The sequence below is a fragment of the Chamaea fasciata genome, unplaced genomic scaffold (genome assembly GCF_029207755.1).
Source record: "Chamaea fasciata isolate MVZ Bird 193981 ecotype frontalis unplaced genomic scaffold, bChaFas1.0.hap1 SCAF_2, whole genome shotgun sequence".
Classification (NCBI taxonomy): Eukaryota; Metazoa; Chordata; class Aves; order Passeriformes; family Sylviidae; genus Chamaea; species Chamaea fasciata.
The window spans coordinates 16,978,039-16,998,371 of NW_027094087.1; the positions used below are offsets into that span (position 1 = coordinate 16,978,039).

General features: G+C 41.9%; 1 long non-coding RNA gene across 1 annotated transcript; it reads right to left on the reverse strand.

Moving 5' to 3' along the window:
• Positions 1-306: 306 nt before the first annotated feature.
• Positions 307-19,370, reverse strand: LOC136285820 (uncharacterized). The gene is made up of 4 exons (XR_010719555.1): positions 17,729-19,370; positions 14,654-14,785; positions 7,704-7,977; positions 307-743 (listed from the first exon to the last, which is right to left on the reverse strand). It is a non-coding gene; the product is annotated as an uncharacterized lncRNA (long non-coding RNA).
• Positions 19,371-20,333: the final 963 nt, after the last annotated feature.

Here is a 20,333-nt window from a genome sequence, read left to right on the forward strand (position 1 = left end):
ACATTAAGTGAGAGTGGGAGAATCCTTCCCTTGTTTTTGTTTGCTTCACACAGACACTTGAAGTCAGATCAGAACTGTAAACAGCCCACATTGTTTCTAATGAAGCCAATGTGCCTTTTATAATGAGACAGAAAAAAAGCTTGATTTATTAATCAGGAAAAAATCCTGACTGGCTAAAATTAGCAATTCTGTTTTTAATCTACAGAGTAAAAAACTGAAGTAATGTATTTTTATAAAGACAAGGATAATTACAGTATAAAACTAAGCAAGCAGGTCAGCAGCTTCACACTCAAGTGGGTAAAAGCTGTTTTAGGCCTAAGCAGGTTAGATTTTAGAGGATATTTCATTCTAATATTGTATTAAGACCAGTGATTTATTTCATCCAGGTCAACAATCGTTGCTGCCTTTGCTTGAAGAGCAGGGATCACATGGAAGGCTGCTTTCTTGCAGGCAGACACTGCACAGATGGATTTTTAAAATGCGTCAGAGATTGATTCCTAAAACCTACATCCTTGCTTTCTCTGCAATCAAAGCTCATCACACACCTCTCAGCTGATATTCTATTTAAAATCCTGAAATTACAAAGTCTTCATATGATTTTGTCTTGTTTTCCATTCTATTACTTTTTAGCAAATTGCCACACTTAAGTAAGTTGTTTTGACATGCTTTCAGGAGGGTCTGCATCAGCCACAAGGACAGGTTTATAACAAGTGTGGTGTTAATTTTCCTCAGTCTCAGCATGCCTGAAAAAGAAAAAGACAAAAAGAAGAGACATGAGTTATCAGCATCATCAGTCTTCACATGGGCTCTTGTAAAGAGAATAGTGAAAGAGTTTCAGAGCCATATTGCCCAGCCCATACGATGTACCTCAGCATCAGGGTGGGGGGAGAAGGGAAGAGCAACATAATCTCAGGAGATAGAGATGCTCAGCCATTTCAGAAATGAGGATGCAGGTTTCAGCTCTCAAAAGGACTAGTGCATGGAAGCCTGGCTACAAGGAAAAGTGCAGACCTTTGGTGACAGTTGAGGGACCTAGAGCACCTCCAACAAAAATGCGGATAAAAGGCATCCAGATATTAGAAAATAGTCCTGTTCTGTTAGTACATTTTAAGCACATCTAGTCCCTATACCTCAGTGCCAAGCTGTGCCAGAGACTTTGTGCTCGGGCCCCTGCAGAGAAGGAATAAAAAGGTCTAATATATCTCTTCCTTTCAGGATCAGGAAAAATCATCAGCCCCTGAAAAGACCTTAACAGACCAGCTCATACATAGGTGTCTGTTTTACACTCAGAACAGTAGCTGAAGGAAGGAACACAGAGGGGGAACAAAAAGAGAAAGAAAAGAAACTAATAACGCTGTCAAGATCTAACACCGAGTTCGTTGAGTGAGGCCAGAATTTATAACTTTTGTGCAGAATCCTTAAATACCAGCAGTGTCATGAACCTCCTACAGTAATTTTACCACTGTTTTTTTCAGGCTAAGAAGAGTCAGCAATGTCACCCGTTATCATCCACAGCTGTGATATATTCCAAGAACATCACTTCAGGCTCATATGGGTAATTTTGTCTTCCTCCACACCTTCACTTATAAAAAAACCCCAAAGCCTTAATTTTTTATAAAATTTGGATTTTCCTCTATCATGCATGGTGTTTACATTGCTAGGCAGAAGCTACTGCAGGCAGGTAAAACGAAGAGCTTAGCCTTACAGTGTCACATCTCTCTGAAGTAAATTATTGCATTGCTATGATCTTCGCAGGGCAAGGAGATACAGTAGCAGAAAGATGTAGTTGTTTATGGGACTCCAATGATGACCAGTTCAGGTTAAACAAAAGCTAGAGAGTACAGTGTACTGCTAATTCTTTGACAACATTTCCCAAGCTGCTTGCTAGCTTTGAACAACATACCTTCTGTGTCTGACTAGGAGCAGAAGGAAAAGCCTTATGTATTTCTGTGCTAGAGGTAAGCAAGATTAGATCCAGAGGCTGTGTTTGTTTTCTAAAAGGTTATACCCCTTCTTTGACTCAGTTTTCCCTGCAGAAGCAATGACGCTTACCTGTAACACAGACAGACCTCTACAGCTTAACCCAAGCTCCAGCTGTTTAAACAGCCTTATAGGAAAAAATACTCAAAACCTCAAACAAACAACTAAATATCCCCAAATGAATAACAACCACAGCAACAAAAACCAAAAAAACCCCAACAAACCAACAAAAACAAAACAAAACAAAAACACCAAAAAACAACCCCCCCAAAACAAAACAAAACAAAACAAACAAACAAACAAAAACAAAACCCAAAAAAAAACCCAAAAGAAGAGCACCATCTAATCTATTTGGAAGCCTTTTTTTGCAGTATTTGCTACAACTAGAGGTCAATTTAAATATGAGTGGAAAGATCCAGAAAGGTAATGGGTCCCAAGGGTAGTGAATATGCATGGCATATGTTAATCCTCCGACTTTCTTAAGGAATAAAATCCACCAGGGAGCACAAATTTTACCCTTGGCTCTGCTGTGAATTTGGGGTGAACAGTGAGCCTTGCTGTGTGCAGCAAGATGGGCATGGAAATGAACCAGCACCCCTACCTTCACCCTTGCAGCAGAAGAGAAATGGGAAAAATTGAGACTGCCCAAAACACTGGGATGAGTGCAGTTCCTGCTCCAAACAGCCTTGTTATGGCCAACAGGCCACAGTGGCCTCATGGAAGTATCTGTACAGACAGAGAAAATCTTACCTGTATCTTCTGTCATGAGAATATTGATTATGTTGTTTGGTTGGTTTGAGGCTTGCTAGAGTTTTTTTGTTTGGTTGGTTTCTTTTTTCTAATTCAAAATCTCTTACATGTCTTCCATGATAAAGGTGGCTATACAAGCATGAATTTTATGAAAAGAGGACTATTGCAATTTAACCAAGTCTCTTGCCAGGAACAGCAGCAAAATGTGGAGTGAGGATGCTAAATTTGAGTCCATGAGGCCTTCAACACAGAAGTTAATAGCTCATCAGTAAACCACTGTTGGCAGATCATGAGTGGGGTTGCCTGTGCTGAGATTTGGTGCTGGAAGTTAAGAACAGTAGCTCTAAAATGGTTTCTTTCATCTGGGGAGAGCTGCTGTCAAGCTGTTTCTGACAAAAGCTATTTCTGTCAAAACAGAGGCTACACAGTTACATGTGCATCTGGACAAGATTTTATTATTATTTCTCTTTGAGGAAGCTTTATTTTATGTTTTCTATTCTTGGAAGTAAAATATTTCCAATTTTCTTAGAAAGGAAATAAAAATTAATTGTACTTAAACAAATTGGGGATTTAAATTTGAAAAAGCAAGGTGTAGTATCAAGAAGTCTCCAGTGAGCTCCCCCACCTTCTATTTTCCTGAGGCTCTCAGGACCCTGCCAGATAGATGTGTCATGATTGTACAAAGTGGGTCTTATCCACTGTGTATAGAAAGTAATCCCGTGCTCATCCAGCACAGCAAGCTGTGCTGCTCTGTCACTGTATTCATAGCATGAAAATCAAGACAGTGAATAAAGGTATCAGCTGTGCCACTAACACAGCATGGACCTCTCAGTATGTCACCATTTCTATCTCTAGAACAGAAAGAAAACCAGACTACAAAACATAAATTTCAACCTGTTCATATTTCTGAAGCTTTTTTTTTTTTTTTTTTTTTTTTCAGTTACCAGAAAAAAACCCCTATCTGAGAACAAATTTCTCTTTCATTAGATGCATTACTGGCAGCAAGAACAGTTCTCCTGGGCACCAGCCTTCCACCAGCTTTGGTCCATCCAGGACGTGCAGCCGCCCACCTGTCCCCTCCCTGCTTCCTGATGGAACGACAAGGCTGGCATCCAGGCTCCCATCACCAGCTCCCTCTCCCCATGCCCCACTCATGCCCACCACTTGCCACCAACCCATTCTCAAGTGTCAGTGCAAGGATCTGCCTGTGAAAAGGATCCATTGCTGACAGAGAACAGAAAACAGGGAACAGATCCAGATCAAAAAGAAATTAAGGCAGAAGGGAAAAAAGATTTAATTCAACAACAGCTCATATGACAAAGATCTGAAGGACTGAAGAAAATCACTCCTGAATGCTGCTCTCTGCCTAGGGGCTACTCAGGACCATGGATTTCACCTAAACCAAGGCATTTCCAGTCACAGTAGGGCAGGTTGAGAGGGCCATAAGATACAGCAAAACGTGAACAAAGACAGCTCCTCACACATTCAGATTGTCCCAATTCCCTCACATGTTTAGCCTGAGACTGGGGTCAGCCTCTGCTGAGTACAGGCTGCTTGGTGGGGCACAACTGCTTTGGATGAAGCAAACAAGGAAGGTAATCCAAGAGCTGCCACAGCAGCACAGACTGAAGTTCTGTGCAAAACATGACACAGGAACAGAGTGCATTTCCTAATCACAGATCAGTTTTGCCTACCTTGTGTCCAAACACCCTTGGGCTGTCAGTCTGTCGACAGTAGTAGTCTGCACATGTATTGGGCTGCATAAGCTGAAGGTTCCCCCATTCCCCCAGAAGAAAGCACATCTGTCTCCCTGGTCCTACTGCTGAGGTTTCCCTGCCTGGCTCCAAGTGCTTTCCTGGTTACACTGTACGTAATTCAGATTTTCTTCACTGCTTTGTGCCGTGGATGATGTTCCTCTTCTTTTGTCAGCATGTAATGTATTTCATCTCCCACTATCTCATAAAGTGACAGTTTGATTATAATGTAATTACTTTTTTAGTGAACCTAGTGCATAATTTTATTTCCAGATGGGTTTATGCTCCTTATATTTAAGCTCATTATGAACAAGAAGGCTGCATAGGAAAAATACAAAGTAAGCTGCCTCTTTTCTTTAAAGGGTGAACATTTTGAAAAGCCTACATTGTGAGGGTAAAGATACCAATGTCACATGGTAGAAACGATTAATTTCAAACATGAGAGCATAAATGAGCTTGAGAACCCTTTAAGGCATTTACATGGAAATTGAAAGAATAAATGTTTAATTTTCATTGCTTGGAATTTGGTAAAAGCTAAGAGCCTGAATAGCTTCAATATCCAAAAATCAAGAGCAGGGATCAGCAAGCGGCTGCAGACAACCATGGCAGGGACAGTGCCAGCTCAGAAATTGGTGAAATGAAAGTCTTTTTTATACAGTCAAGTCTCCAATCCTCCTGTGGCTGGGTACTTGCCAAGGAGCTCGTTTGCAAGTCAAGTATTATTTGTTGATGCTAAGAAGCACAAGCTGATACATTTTGCCAAAACATGTGACAAGAAAATCCAAGTAAATCAGCAGTGCTTTGCTGTAGAAACTGTGGTTCTACTCTGAAAACTGTCTTAGTAAAATGGCACCCTGGGGCTTCCTGTTTTTGCATCTCAGTGACATCCAAATCAAACATGATGAGCTCAGACCCATGTGATAATGATTTTTTAAACTGCTGCTTCTATGAAAATAGAAATAAAATAGTACAGTCAAGATATGCTTTCTGGCTTACATGTTGGCAGTGTATATCCTACAACTGCTCTTTAGTCAATAATCCTATTTATGACTCACAATGCAGTTTCTTTTCTATCGTCCTATTTGCAGTTTATTGGCAGTTACAGGAAAAAATACATCCAGGAAAAAAAAAAAGTAATGCCAAAGCAAACACATTTACTTATCCCAAAACTGAAATCAGATCCTCATAAGGACCCATTTCATCTGCTCAAGCATTTGCTGATGCATCTCCTGTCCCAACTAAAGGTGCAAGGCAGTGCACTTTGTTGATAACACATTTTCTTTTTCTGTAGTGGGAAATTATTTAAAGAAGAACCAATAGAATCAAACATTTTACAGTGTAGGGTGTAAGACAGAAGCAAGAGATACCTTGAATATACCCACTTCTCATTGTCACTTTGCCACCTGTGACACTGCAGATGCAGCTAGATAGTGGTGACATTTGAAATCTGTGGCTTGTGTAATTGTTGGCACCACCAACCAGGCTGCACCCTGGGAATCAGGGACCAGCTGCTGAAAACTCCCACATTTCATTCCTTGCAACACCTCAGGCCTCTTCCTCTTTGACCAGAGGTTGCTTTAAATCATGTTTGCTGAAAAAGCAGATTATTGCTTTAGAAATATATGTACATAGGTTCCTTTTCCCAAAGTGTTCTGGTCTCATTTCCCCATGTTTCCGAGTTTTAGGCTGCTGATAAGCCACCAAATCTGCTGTAACAAGAATATCATCCGCTTTTCATGCAGTATCTGTCCAGTAGTTCTCCTGGGACACTTTAAACTAGCGTGCAAGATTTTGATATTCCCGGCACGTATTCTACCTTATTCCATTGCCTTGCCACAGACCTCAGTGCACCAACTTAGTTGTTCATTTGTCTGGGCCTGTCAATTCCTCCATTTCTGCACTCCTACTCCAGTATGAGCCTTCTGCCAGGTGGTGGGAAAACTCAGAGATTATCACATAGCACAACATCATTTATTTAATCTATCAAACAGGAACTATTGATTGAATGAGCTTGTTCACTAGCGAACCTGCAACATTATTTCAGCAAGAAATAGCTTAGCTCTACACAAGAACTGGACCCTAGAAATTTAGATAAAAGGTTTGAAACACCATTGCTTTGCTGTTACCTTTTCAAGTGAAATAATTAACACTATAATAACAAAATCTAGACATGTTGAAAAAACAAAAGAGGAAATCATCTGAGAGGAAAATGAGAGATAAAACCATCTTATATTAAAGCCTAACAGTCCCTGAGGGTGTCATGAAAGCTTTTGAATAGATGAAGCATTTCCAGTAATTACAGTGAATTGAACAAATACTGTCAACTTCAGGTTTGCCACAAAATATCTTTTTCTAAAGAAAGGACAACTGGATTTATTTTTTTTTGAAACCAAATCATTGTCTTGTTTAAAAGACTAGGATCTACACACCAGAAAAGCTTTTTGTATGGTATTTTCAACACTTAAGATATAAACTCAAATAAATTCTTTTGTTTTTAATACCCCACCCCCGAACAACCTATTCCCTTCCTCCTCAATCAACTCAGAATGAGCAGTTTTTGTAGATGAGTCAAAGACCATCAGAAAACCAGTATCATTATTGAAATTATCTTATATAAAAGCAAAGCAACTGGAGGAGGTTAAAGTTCAAATACTTACCATGCTTGTGGACATTCAAATTTCATTTTAAGGTCCATAGGAAGACTTGAAACACTGTCCCTGCAGAGACATCCACACTCCACTTTCCTTTTGTTTCTCTTTTGCCACATATTTTGGCAATTATTCAATGCTGAGGTATCAGACCTTTTCCTGTTCTCCTATGAGAGGTCACTGAACAGCCCAGGGACATAAAGGCTGACAGGAAGCCTCCTGGCTTGTAGAGTTCCCAAATCCACATTGTAGAGTTCCCAAATCCCAATGGCTGTAGAGTTCCCAAATCCACAAAACAAAGATTTTGCAGAGGAAAGCCATAGATGGGAATGGATAAGGTCATGATAAAGTTGGGATCCTCCTCCTTTTCCAATACTATCCAACACCACAGAGCAGCTCTTGAATTCAACTTGTCTGACTTTTGCCCACCTTACTGAAATATGAGTCATAGTTGAAGTTGTCTCCTCATGTATTTAACTATTTCTTTCTTTGGTTTTGTTCCAGGCTAAAAAATAACTGAACTAAGAATTATAATTATTAAGCCAAAAAAACATTTGAAATCAGAACTTACCAAATTTTCTGTTTCAAAAGTGCAAAGGATGCATTTGAATTAAGGCCACAAGATCAGTCCTTCAGAAGATAATCCAAAGCAGCCTTCAGCTTCTTCATGTCAGTGTAATATGAGAAAATTATTCACAAGTGGGAAAGGAGTAGATAATTTTGCAGTTGTGTTTTCTCCAAACACAGGATTGGTCCAGAGGTCAAAGTCTTAAACAACTGAGAAGCCATCAAGATGGTGACAGTTTTACAAAACAAAATGCTGAAGTTTCTGTAAAAAATCAGCTCTGTCAAAGCAGAAAAAAGAAAAACCAAACCCACGTCAAGGGTCTTATAATATGACTACATTAAGAAGATTTTTAAAATCAATACATGGTATACAGTCTTAATTCAATTTGAGAAAATTTTAACTAGATTACACCCTGGCAAGTGACCAGTTAGGTCATTTTAAACTCAATTTTTATCTGTCCAAATAATGAACTCTAGAAGGTTAAGAAATTAGCACTTCAGAATATTTTTTAGTGCAATCAAAGACTTCCTGAGAGGAGGCTATTGTACTGAAATTGTCAAAATCCTGTCTGGATAATCATATAGACAAGAAAAACCCTAAGAATTGCTATCTATCTGCTAGTTTCCTCTGAAAGGATTAAATAAAGCACAGACAAGATGCTAAAAGAAATGCAGACAGTCATTGCCATTACTGAAAAAGCTTATCCCAAAATGGTTGGAGGAATGCTAGGAAAAAGTAAAGTAATGATTTCCCCAACAAACAACTAAAAAGCAAAGAAAGTAGAAATCTGTAAGATGTCATTTAAAATATAAGTAAATATCTTATTTTCCAGGAGCAATTATTGACTGTTCCTTCTTTTCAGTCATAAATGATTGATGTCTTTGGATATTATTCTTTTCTCTGTGTGTCAAATCCTTTACTCTGTGTTTTTGTTTTGATCTTTAGGGGAGATGTATGTGCAAATCCCAGCATCTCTGTTCCCTCTGGCTTGCATTTCCACAGAGAATGGAGGGGAAAGAGAATTAAGAGCCAGCCTGACCCATCCAATCTGCTGGGAGGGAGGAGCCCATCATATGTGTGTCAGATTTGACAGACTCATGGTTCAGGCACTCCTTTCAAACCACCAGCAGCTGAAATGCCACCAGCTCCCCAGGTGCTCTGTTCCCAAGCTTCACTCTCTTTACTCACCAAGAAATTTATTCTTACTTCCAGCCCAGAGGAACTACTTCATTTTGTTCTGCCCATGAAGCTGGAGAGAACTGAACACTTTCCCCACCACCACAGTTCTTTTACTTTCCTACAGGCTGCAGTGTCCCCATTTTCAGTGATCTATACTGAGCTGTTCACTTCTTCCAGCCCTTCCTACTGCTGTCCCATCTCCCAGCACCTCACGGACACAGGAGAAGCTGCCTTGGAGGGTGCTGCCCCACCTCTGAGGTGCCATGCCTGTGGTGGGGCCCAGGGGCACATGTTGGGGCCAGGCTGCCAGGCCCAGCGGACATTTTGGGCAAAGAGCAGCTGCTGCAGCAGAACCAGCAGTGCCGTGTTCCAGTGAGACACAGGGTGTCCTGGCTGTGCACTGCATGCCAGCTGGGCAGTGCTGGAGCTCATGGCTGTGACCCCAGAGGACTCTGCTGCCACTGTTGCGAAATGCCATCAGTGAAGCCCCTCAGTGAAGGCTGATGGACACACAGCTGCCAAGGAACAGGGCTCCTCAGGCTCCTCAGGAAGCCACAGCCCAGCCACTTCCACTCAGAATTGCAGTCCAAGGGCTCTTACAGACATAAAATACCACTTATGAACTGTTTGGCTTTTCCTGGCTTTTGAGAAATGAAAGCTACTCCAGAGCTGGTGTATGCCATATAGGAAAAGCCTCTGGGAGGTCAGGGAATAGGATGGCTGTATTCCTGCAGAGACCCTCAATGGAAACCCCAAAAGGCATTAAAAAGAAGAAACAGGGGTATAATCCTTCCACAGTATGGAAACCACTACAACCTGCATTTACTATGAATGCTGTTATCAGACTCCAGTAATGTTCTTTTGCTAGTGTCAACAGACAGCCTATACAGCATCTCTGGCCATCAGCCTCATTACTGTTTCTGGACAGTCTATTTTTCACTGCCTGATGCAGTCGCATGTGACTTACTTACATCCTCTCTGTGATGAAGGGGTAACTTTGGTGATCCAGAGCAAGGGTAATTAAAAATAACATGATGCCAACCAGACAGAGATAAGTGAATATTAAAGCATCTGGGCAGGCCAGGTGCTTGAAGATATCACTGAAAAGATCTTCAGTGTAAAAAAAAAAAAAGAAAAAAGACAACAAATTACCACCTTGACAGATTATTAAATGTTTAAACCTTCTGGCAATAAGAGTTGCTAATAAAGAAGCAGTGTAAACCAGAAGACAGTGGCAGGAACAGTAATTATACAGCAGAATGATTAAAAAGCACACATTGCTATAATGACTTTAATCTACTTTATGAGAGAAACTCAAAGATTCGGCATTCAAAAAAATAAACAATTAGGGAGCAAGGGAAATGGAAAAAAATCTATTTAAACTGAATTCCTACAATCAAGTGATAAATCAGTCATGAGTAATTGTAGGAATTACTGCAATTCACCATGTTTCGATAACGCTGGCCTCTCCACCAGAGACTCAAGAGCAACTGCTCAGTTTCTCAGCATCCAAAGGGACTCCACAGAGCAATTTCTGAGAAATTGCTGTGCTCAACAAGTTCTGCTGCTTAGCTGGAACAATATCCAGCATGACCAAAGTTAAGATCTCGGTTTGGAGAACTTTTCTTATTTTCATAGCAAGAGTAATTTCAGTTCAGTGGCACCTAACAGGCAGGCTCCTTGACTCTTAACCACTTAGGGATGTGTTCCAGGCTCTCCCTGCCCTCAGCCACCCCACTCCACAGCAGCGTCCCTGTGGTGACATCTCCACATCCTTGGAACTGCCCTGGTGTTCTGGGGTGACTTTGTGACTTGTATCCCCAACTGTCCTGTTTATGCTGGATGTTAAGACTGGTTCTTAGGGTGAAGGGGGGGGACGAAGAAGCACACAGTTTGTTTGCAGAAACTGCACTCATTCCTCTGCATTCTGCTCCTGGACTGTATTGTCTATGGACAGACAGCGAGAGAGAGAAAGCTCTCCTTTGCTTTTTAGTTAGCTTTTACCTAGCTGAGGCAGAGAAGCTCCCTGGACTGTTTTCTCTTCTTTCCCTTGGAGCTGTTTAAACCTGTTCTGGACTGAAAACCCAAAAACCACCTGGAGCTCACGCCTGTGGCCCATTGGGGCCCAGGACGGCATTTTCCAGCACCAGAGGGGCTGATGAGAGACTGGGTGAGCTGAGCTACACTCACGGCAAGGACTTCCTCAATTTTGCCACCTCTCTTCAGAACGGTGAGAGGTTCTGTTTTTTGATATTGTTTATTGGTTTTGTGCTTGTGGGCACATTGCTTGTTGAATAAACAGGGTTTTCCCCCTTTTCTCTAAGGAAATTTTTTTCCCACACCAGTTAGGGGAGGGGCCACTTGATTTTGCCTTCTAGAGGGACCCCATTTGGAGATTTTCTCCCAAATTTGCCCTAAACCAGGACACCTAGGAAAGGAGTTCTGTTCACTGTACTCTCACTGGGACCCCGACCTTCTGGCAGGGAAGTGGCAGGAAAGAGAGATAGGGACTGGTGTGGGCAGCAGCCTGGACTTGTGTCATGTTGAGTGTGCAAAGAAAAAAACTTGTATTGAAATGTTTCTACACCTGAGTAAAGACCTGTATTATTCTGAAGGCAAAAATATATTACTCTGTTCCCCCATGTATCCCCTCCCACTTATTCTAGTGAGAGGATTTTGTATATTAAAAATCAGGGCCTTTATAAAACTTTTGATTTTATTCCTGTAGCTCTTTCCCTCCCATTTGCAAAAAAGTTTTGCAATGTAGAAAATTGACACTATCAGATATCTGCTTTAAAAATATCAGAGAAAAATCAAACAGCTTCCACCCCACAAATCAATTTAGACATCAATATGTCTGTATGGGAAAAATATTTATATAGGCTCTTTTTAACATGGTGGTGTTGGTCTGACATGCTTTGTTTGCTATTACCCTCTTCAAGGTCTTTGTGTGCCAGGATGAGACCCCTGCTCCACCACCTTGATGAAATAAATGCTTCTGAGAGCAGGGAATTGGACTGGGACAAATGCTCCAGGTGAAAGGACTAAGTATGAAATACAAATAACAAGAACATGGCCCAGATCACATGAAAAAGCAGTCTGTGGGTCAAGATAAAAAATTTAATTTCTCATTTGCTGCTTTCCTGTGTAATTCTTTTATTTGTATTTTAAATAAGTACATTAAAAGAATTTTTAATATTACAACTGTGCACCTCAACTTTATGTAAAGCAAGCATTACACCATTAACTACCAAATATTTAAAAATTCAATTTCAGAAGAAGGGAGAGAAACCAACTCACTAAGGACTTAGCTGTGTCAAAGCTGCTCTGCTTCTCAACATCTCCCAGGAAAAAAATAAGCATTGATCATTATCACCATATCATCCCTCCTAGTTTGCTTAATGTTCAAATTTCAGAGTGGGATGCAATTAATTAATATGGGCTTACATGTGCTATGTTTTCAGACCTAGTATCTATTGACAGCCACTTGACATTAATTATTTGTATTATTGACCTCTTTGCATCATAGAAAGCTCTCTGGAGAGGAGCTTGGGAACATGCCAGAGGTGGCGAGGCACAGTTGCCGACGGCAGGCAGAGAAATGCTGCAGTTGCACTTCTGCAGACTGGGAATGCAGGTGTTGCAACACTGAGATCAGAGTGCTCGAGTTATTGTTGTTGTTTTCATCAGTGAGGCTTAAAGTGGGAAAAAGGCAGCCTTGGTTGTGTTCAAATCCATAGTGTGACTCTACCTGGCCTGGGGATGTGCCTGTGGCACAGAAGACAGTGAGATGCTTCTCTTGCCACGTGCACTTGAAAAAGCAGCCTAGCCCACCCCAGCTAGGAGCTCTTGGGTGGGTGAGCTCAAAGTTAGGCAAGCCTCTGAGGTTTCCAATAGAGATGCATACACACAAAATTAGCAAATAAATGAGTCAAGCAATGAGCAGAACATTAAACTTCAGAAACAGCACCAGAGAGATGAAGTTCTAATTGTAGGGACACAACATCAACACAGAAATCAGAAGAATCCAAGCACCACATGCAGAGCAGCATGGCCCCAGTGACTGGTCTGAGGACAGGTATGGGGGACCCACACAGACCCACAGTGATTCCTGGACAGCAGCAGCCAGGAGGAGAACAACACTGACATAACTTGGGGCAGTGTAAGACCTGCAGCTGTCTGAGAAGGCATCACTCAAAAGCTCACAGTGCTGGGAGGAAATTACCAGTGATTAATCTGCCTTAGGTCGACTGCCAGCCTGGTTACAGAACAAGTGAGGGACCTTGAAGGCAGGAATCAAATTGAAAAAAACTAAAGATGTACAAAAAAATTGTGACGGTGGAGAGAAACATTGGAATAGGAGTGTGGTGGTCAAAAACCAGTTAGAAATCCAGGAAGTCATAGGTGTTTGTTAATGTTTGCATGTCTAATATTGTATTTCATAGTTGATATTTGTGAGAAATGACACCCGCTTTTAAAATTTCAAAGGTTTATTAAACCTTAACAAAATACAACAAAAGCTGGAATAAGGAGAAACAGCAGCACTGGGAGTACAGAATTAAACCCTCATATGCTCACCTACAAAATGGCTGCTCCACCTTTTATACCCCTGAGGTTGTGTTAGGTAACCCTGGCCCCTCCCAAAGTCTGCCAATCAACTCTTCTCCCCTGTCCATTGGTGGAGACTACTTTCTTGCAATTTGATTGGATATCAGGTGTTGCCATGCTGCTTAGTAACAAGCCTGCCCTCCCCCCAGATGCCTCATATAAGGACCGCAGGTATCCACCATCCTTCCATGTCTTGACTACCAGGGCCATCCCTTGGCAACCATACAAAAGGGGGGAAAGGGGACTATGGTGAGAATAGAGGACATCCAAACAACTAATCACAATAGCATAACTATATATTGTTGCACTTTGGAACATGAAAGAATGAGGCAGGTAGCAAGAAGGTCAGCAGGAAAGTTCTATCTTTAATTTTCTGACTCCATCTATATATATAATTCTTTCAGAAGGCACAAGATTGGCTACATAGGTTGCCACCTCTTTGACCTCCTTTTTGGTGAAGACCGCCATCTCTTTCAAGAGTCACCTTTCTCTTCCCAGAGAAGAAATATGTAAACAAAGAGATAAATTCTAAAAATATACATTGTTTTCTTGAAGCTGTGTGAGAACAAAATGGAAACACTGAAAAGTAGGCATATATATCATATATATATATATCATATATATCAATAAAACTTCTCTTAACATACACATAATAGTCATCCCTTAATTGTGAGAGCCAATCATTGCATTACTCATCTATAACAATATTGGTCCAGAATGTGTTTCATTAATTGTTCTTCGATTACTTTTCATTAAAAAAAAGCAGATCAAAATGCTTAGATCCTGATTTGATTTAACCACATAAATTGTACAGTGCTTTTCCTGAGAAAGTAGGCTTAAAAAAGGACACACATTACAAGTGAGGAGTCAAAGAAACTGCCCAGAGGAACTATTTCCTGTTCACCTGTAGGTATTGGAGTTGGGGTGAGCACTCACCCAATGCTCACATGCTGTTGGAAGGCAATGAGCTGAAGAGAGGCAGGATGCCCACAGGTTTTGCCCTTTGCCTTGTTCAGGCAACAGTCCAAAGACAGGACTCAAGAGAAAATGGAGTTTCCCACTCAGAGAAAAGTTCTCCCCTTAATGAGCAGTAGTACGAAATTCAGCTTTTCCCTCTCCCCATGCATTATGTTTTTAGGAAGGTGCAAACAGAGGAAATTTAATACCAAGACAGGATGCTGCTTCCCAGCCAACAACTCCTCCACAGAGGTCACCAGCCACCACTGCAGGTATCACTGCTCTCCAGGTCAGGGGAAGACACACCCATGCTTTTCATACTCGTGGCTTCTTCTGTGAGCCTACAGAAAGAAATAGGAAGCAAAAGCAGCTCATAGAGCTGTTTAATGGTGAAATACCTTACTAGTGACCACCAGAACAGATCTAAAAGCTTAAAGCTTTAACAGCTGTCCTTATCATTTATCAGTTACACCCACAAAAACCCAGAAGCAGAGCCTTTGTTTCCTTCCCACCAGATAAGTTTTGGTTTCCTTATCAAAGTCATATCCCAGCATGCTCCCCCTCCTCTCACTTTGCTTTGAGCAGGTGATGCAGCTCCCAGAGGTCTGCTGTTATTCTTCACACCCCAAACCCAGCCCCAAATGCTCCCTTTAAGATTGAAATGCACATTTGTCTCTGGTGGCTTCTCTTCATTTTGCGGTGTGCTTCAATTGCCAGAGCAACCAGCTGGGCCAGTAAGTTAGAGAAAGACATTGTTCCCACAGTAACTCATTTTCTCTACCCACTCATTAGATTAACACATTTCAGATCAAAGATAGACATGAAAATGTCTCAGAAATGATAGTCCAAGGCATTTCTTAAATATGAACAAAACCCACCTCACTATCTCAAAAAGCACCCACGTGTATGCTTGATATCAGAGCATACATCTATAGCTGCTATGCTCATTGTGCTGTCCTGCCTGGAAGTTATCAAAAGCATCTTGGATAGTTCCTTTTGTTTCTAGTTTGCAGACAATCGCATAAGTACAGAAACAAACAGGTATTCCCCACTATCAGATCAGAGCTATAACCAAGAAAAGGAGCTCAATGTCTCTGTGTACTCAACATTCAGATAATGTTTGCAACTTTGCTGCAGAAAAGGTCTGATTCACACTCCCAGTAGCAGCCAATCTCATCAGTTTTGCCTTCCCCCAATTCAATTTTGTTACATTTTTAGTACTACAGCATGAGTTGACTTAATGGAAGTTCAAGCCCAAGGAACAGATCAATGTGCCAACACCATGTGTCTACACAGTACAAAAAGCCTTTGGGCTGCTTCTGCTCCATCATCATACAGCAACTCTGCAGTGCACCTGAAAGAACAAAAAAATTCTTGATACTGCACAGACCCTTTGCCACTAAAGATTTCCAATAACGCCTTCTGGTAAAATAAAAAGGACATGGAAATAAGCAATGAGAAATCTGGAGCTTTACATAGTGTTTATTTTTATTTCCTCCCCACGTGCAACTCTGCAGGTGGAGTATGAGCAAGTTTTTTGATTGCCATTAATGTCTCCAGATGGATTTAATGGTTCTCAGGGAGCTTCACTACGTATACATGTAAACTAAAAACTTTAAATGTATTTATGTATACTTACACAACAGCTTCAATGTATACCACTTGTGAAAACTGCAGTTGGAATTATGGGTCCTGAACATGCCTGTAATGCTACTGTAATGGAAGCAATAACCATGAGCTTGCTGAAACTCTGTCTTCACCCTTTGCCAAGAACCAGGTGAAGACTATTTACACCTAAAAACATAATTCAGAGACTGACTCACACTGGCATTTTCATGTCAATGTCCACTGTCCATTTGTGTCTGAAAAACAGGATTTTCCCAATGACAGCCTGCAATTTCAGCAGTCTGTTCAAATCACCAGGAATTGAACTTGGGGTTTTTTTGTTTTTTTGTTTTTTTTTTTTTTTTTTCCTCTTTTTTTTTTTTTTTTTTTCCCCTCAACATCTCTCCTTGTCAGAAATCTCATTTGTCAGCTGTGCAGCCTTGGTGCACCAGCTCACCCCACCGACATCTCACCTACCTTTTCCTCAGTATGACTCCTCACAAAAGTGCAATTTACAGGTGACAAAAAATAATTCTCATCTCAGAAAATTGCCCCATAGTTCTGGCAAAAATTCATACAAAAGGTGTGATGTATATTAAGAACTCAGATGAGCTGATGCTCTTCATCATTTCTGATGGCAAAGTCAGTGCAATCCTTTGCCTGGTGAGGTGGGGCAAAACGTTATGCATGTCCCGATTAAGGTCTCTCACGTCAGGTTCTGTAACACCCTCCCCTAACTGCTTCATTATATTGACTAATTTTAATTTTTTTCTCCATTTTCTTCTGTCTCATTGGCTCTCTGACTGTCCTGCCCCTGTCTGCTTTACTTCTACTAAAGAAAGGTGTCACTGGATTCTTGGAAAATAGGTTCTACAGGGCTGGTTGATGCATGACTGTGTCCCTGCTTTTGTACTGGGGACTCTCTGCTGTTTTCTGTCACCTCAGGAGACTGAAATTTGGTCGTAGTTTTCAAGTAAACTGCAGATGAAAGAGACTTTGCCTACTTTGTTGTGCTGTAACCTTAGGCTAGAGCTTTCAAATACATATGATTTTGGTCATTAAAAAACTGGAGCCTATTTCCTGTCATTTATGTTCTCTACACTTTGTGCCTCATTAGAAACATGAGGGGCATACAGGCACTCCAACATGATGGAAATGTCAGCCCGTACATTTTGAGTGTTAAAATGCACACAGTAAAATGGTAACTGAATGTAAAGAACAAACCATTTTCCTCTTAGCTTCTATTATTTTCTGCATTTAAAGAATAGTAGTCAGAACAAAATCACAGACTTTTAAAATGGTGAAAGGAAGCTGAGTAGGAAAGCTGGCCACGAATTTCATAATTCCTGCTACTTAATAGATGTAGCTTACTGGATCTTCACAAGAAAATACATGTCAGCCATGTCATTACCCAGGGAATAATCATTCTCTGACACTTATCTTCCTGCTTCTTTTCATTGGCAGAGGATAACTGGTTAAGCTGCCCTGTTTCTATTGGGAAAAGCTAAATACTCTGCTCTCCCAAGGCAGGCAGGCAGTCCCTGATCTGAGTGGCAACACAGGGAGCAAAGGGACATTGTCTGTACTGAACTAAGAGCAGTTCCCTCAGGAAGAAAGTGCTGCCATTCTCAGGGCGCTGCAGAGAAAGGGGGGGGGGGGGGGGGGGGGGGGTGTCTTACCTTTGATCATCAGATCCCAAAGTAACATTGACTGTTTTTCCTCTCTCTCTCGTCTGATATGTTGCTTTCCTCATTTTAAGCATCCAAAATCAAGAGAAAAAAGAGATCAGTTTTCCCCAGAAGTCGGCAATCACTTTAACGTGCATGAACTCTTTCTCTTGCTTCTTTTTACAAAAGGAGATGGCCAGCAATTAGCAGGCAGGCAGTGCTTTGGGAATAATTTTACTGTTCTCTCTGTTTTGGTATTTCAGAAGCTTCCTCAGTTAAATTCCCACAAACAGCAGATGAATATCCTTTCAAGTCTACCTCTGGACTAGATTTGGTGTCATTTGTGCCTGTGAATAAGTGGTGCTTTCTACTTTGCAGGTAGAAAATAACCTACTTCACAGATTTCAAGGTTAACAGAGCTCTTCAGGGACCCGGAGACTTTATCATAGAAGGGTAAACTCTACTACACAGCATGTTACAGGCTGAGAAGGAGGATAACCTTCCCTGATGTTTCTGAGGTGGTCATTTTTCAACCTTTACTCAAAATGTTGGTGGGACTGGCTGGCACACCAACCCCAAAAGAGCTCCATTTTTCTCACTACTCTTTATCATTGCAAATACAGAGAAAACTCCATCCACCTTTTTTTTTTTTTTTAAATCTCTCTTGCTCCTTGCCAGCCTCATCTCCCACAGAACACCTTTTTTTCATCTGAGCCAAGTGATTTTACAGCTGGCAGACAGGAATGGCACTGCACTGAGCAAGCTTTTCTGCTTAGCCGTGGTCTGTGCACATGCATGTGCCCTATTTCAATGTCTTCACTGGTATCACTGATTGGCACTTACTACCGCTTTACTTCAGAGTACTCTTGGCCCCGACACATGCTACTTATTTGTATTCTACGTTTAACAACACATAACTCTCAACGAGCATTTTCTTTTTCCTTTGGTGCAATTTTTTTTTTTTGTTTTGTTTTGTTTTGTTATAAGTAGACATTATACGAGCTGTTCCCAGCATTTAAACGTGCCTCTGATTAAAATGTCATGCTCTGGTACGTGATGTTCGTGTTCAGCCCCTGGGATCCATCCACAAAGCCAATCAATACACCGTGCAGAACACAGATTACAAGAGGTGCCACCCAGACACCTCCGTGCATGCAGTTGCTCTCTCCCTGGCAGCATTCCAACAGCCCTGCAGACGGCAGACACAGCCTAAGGGAGAGCAAAAGTAGTTTATTGGTGGAGATGTGCGCTGTCACACAAATTGCAGGCAGCTGCCCTAACACATCCTGACAAGGAAGCTCTGACTGGGCTTGACACCTACATGATATACAACTCTCCAACTATACGGGTCCTAAGGGAGTGTGTGGGAGACCTTTTCCCTAGGAGAGAACACGCTTCCCAGGTTAACATGCCAGCAGTTAGTCAGCACTGCTGGTCTCTCGGTAATATAAACAGCAACTTGCCTTAAAGAGGACAGCACAAAGTGACCTTCACCGCCTGACAGTCAGCAGTCTTAAATCCAGCAACAAGCGCAACACAATGCCTTACAAGTCTCAGAATGGTTTTCAAAGAGAGCTGGAACATAATAGCCACCTCCCCCGCCGATATCTCAATTTGGCCCTCGACTTTGACCGTGATGTGCTCTCCTCCTGAACCCTCCATGGCGATTGCTGCAGCTGCCTGGTGCCGGAGGGCTGTGCCAGCTGCACAGCCAGTGCCCCGGCGGTGCACACCGGCTGCGGGGAACACCACATGGGGATGGGGCACACAGCAGCACCCCTGCATGTGTGTGTGTGCCCGCTGCCCAGCGGAATGCATTCCACAGCTTGCCAAGGGCTCCTGAGCCAAGGGGCTCCGCAAACTGCTCCTGCCGTGGGACAGCAGCCCGGCCCGGCGTGAGGAGCCGCCCAGCAGATCCGCCACAAAGGCGCTGGCGACCCGAGCTCGGCAAGGCTTTCAGCAGAGCAGGTGGCACTGGTAGGAGTAAACGCCTGGCTGGTACAGCCTGCCAGCGTGCCAGCTGCTCTCCAAGCAGCTCTGCCAAGGAGGGAAGCAGTCTTGGAAGAAGAACCTCCCAGAGAACTGTCAGACAGTGATCCACTTCTCTGAAACCACGAAGCTTTGCTTGAATTTTAATTACCTGTTTACTAAAAGCAGTGAGGCTGAGGGATTTCAGGAGGATTCTGGTGGTTGCAGCACCCAAAGGTGTTCTGGACCCTGGTGTTGCTTCCCTCCCCTTTTCTGACGCCCAGCATTTCCTCTGTAATTGTTGCCTGTAAGCTGGTTTTCATCTTTGTCTCCTAGCACTCGTGATGTAAGAAAACATCAGTGTCACAAGCTGTGACACTCTTTCTCTGAACTGGCAACTGCTGACCCATCTCTGTTCCTCCACAAGTTTTTAGGATAAGACTGGGCTTCTCAGAATGACACAGATCAGCTGTATCAGCTGATATCAGCCTTCTCAAGCAATAAAGATTTTTTTTTAAGCTGTAAATCAGCAGCGTACAATGCGTGACAGTGACAAATATTGTAATAATGTGCTAATATTGTAATAACTCTCCAAACTGCTCTTCCATCTTCCAGAATGTTTCTGAGTTGTTCAGTGACAAGTGTCATA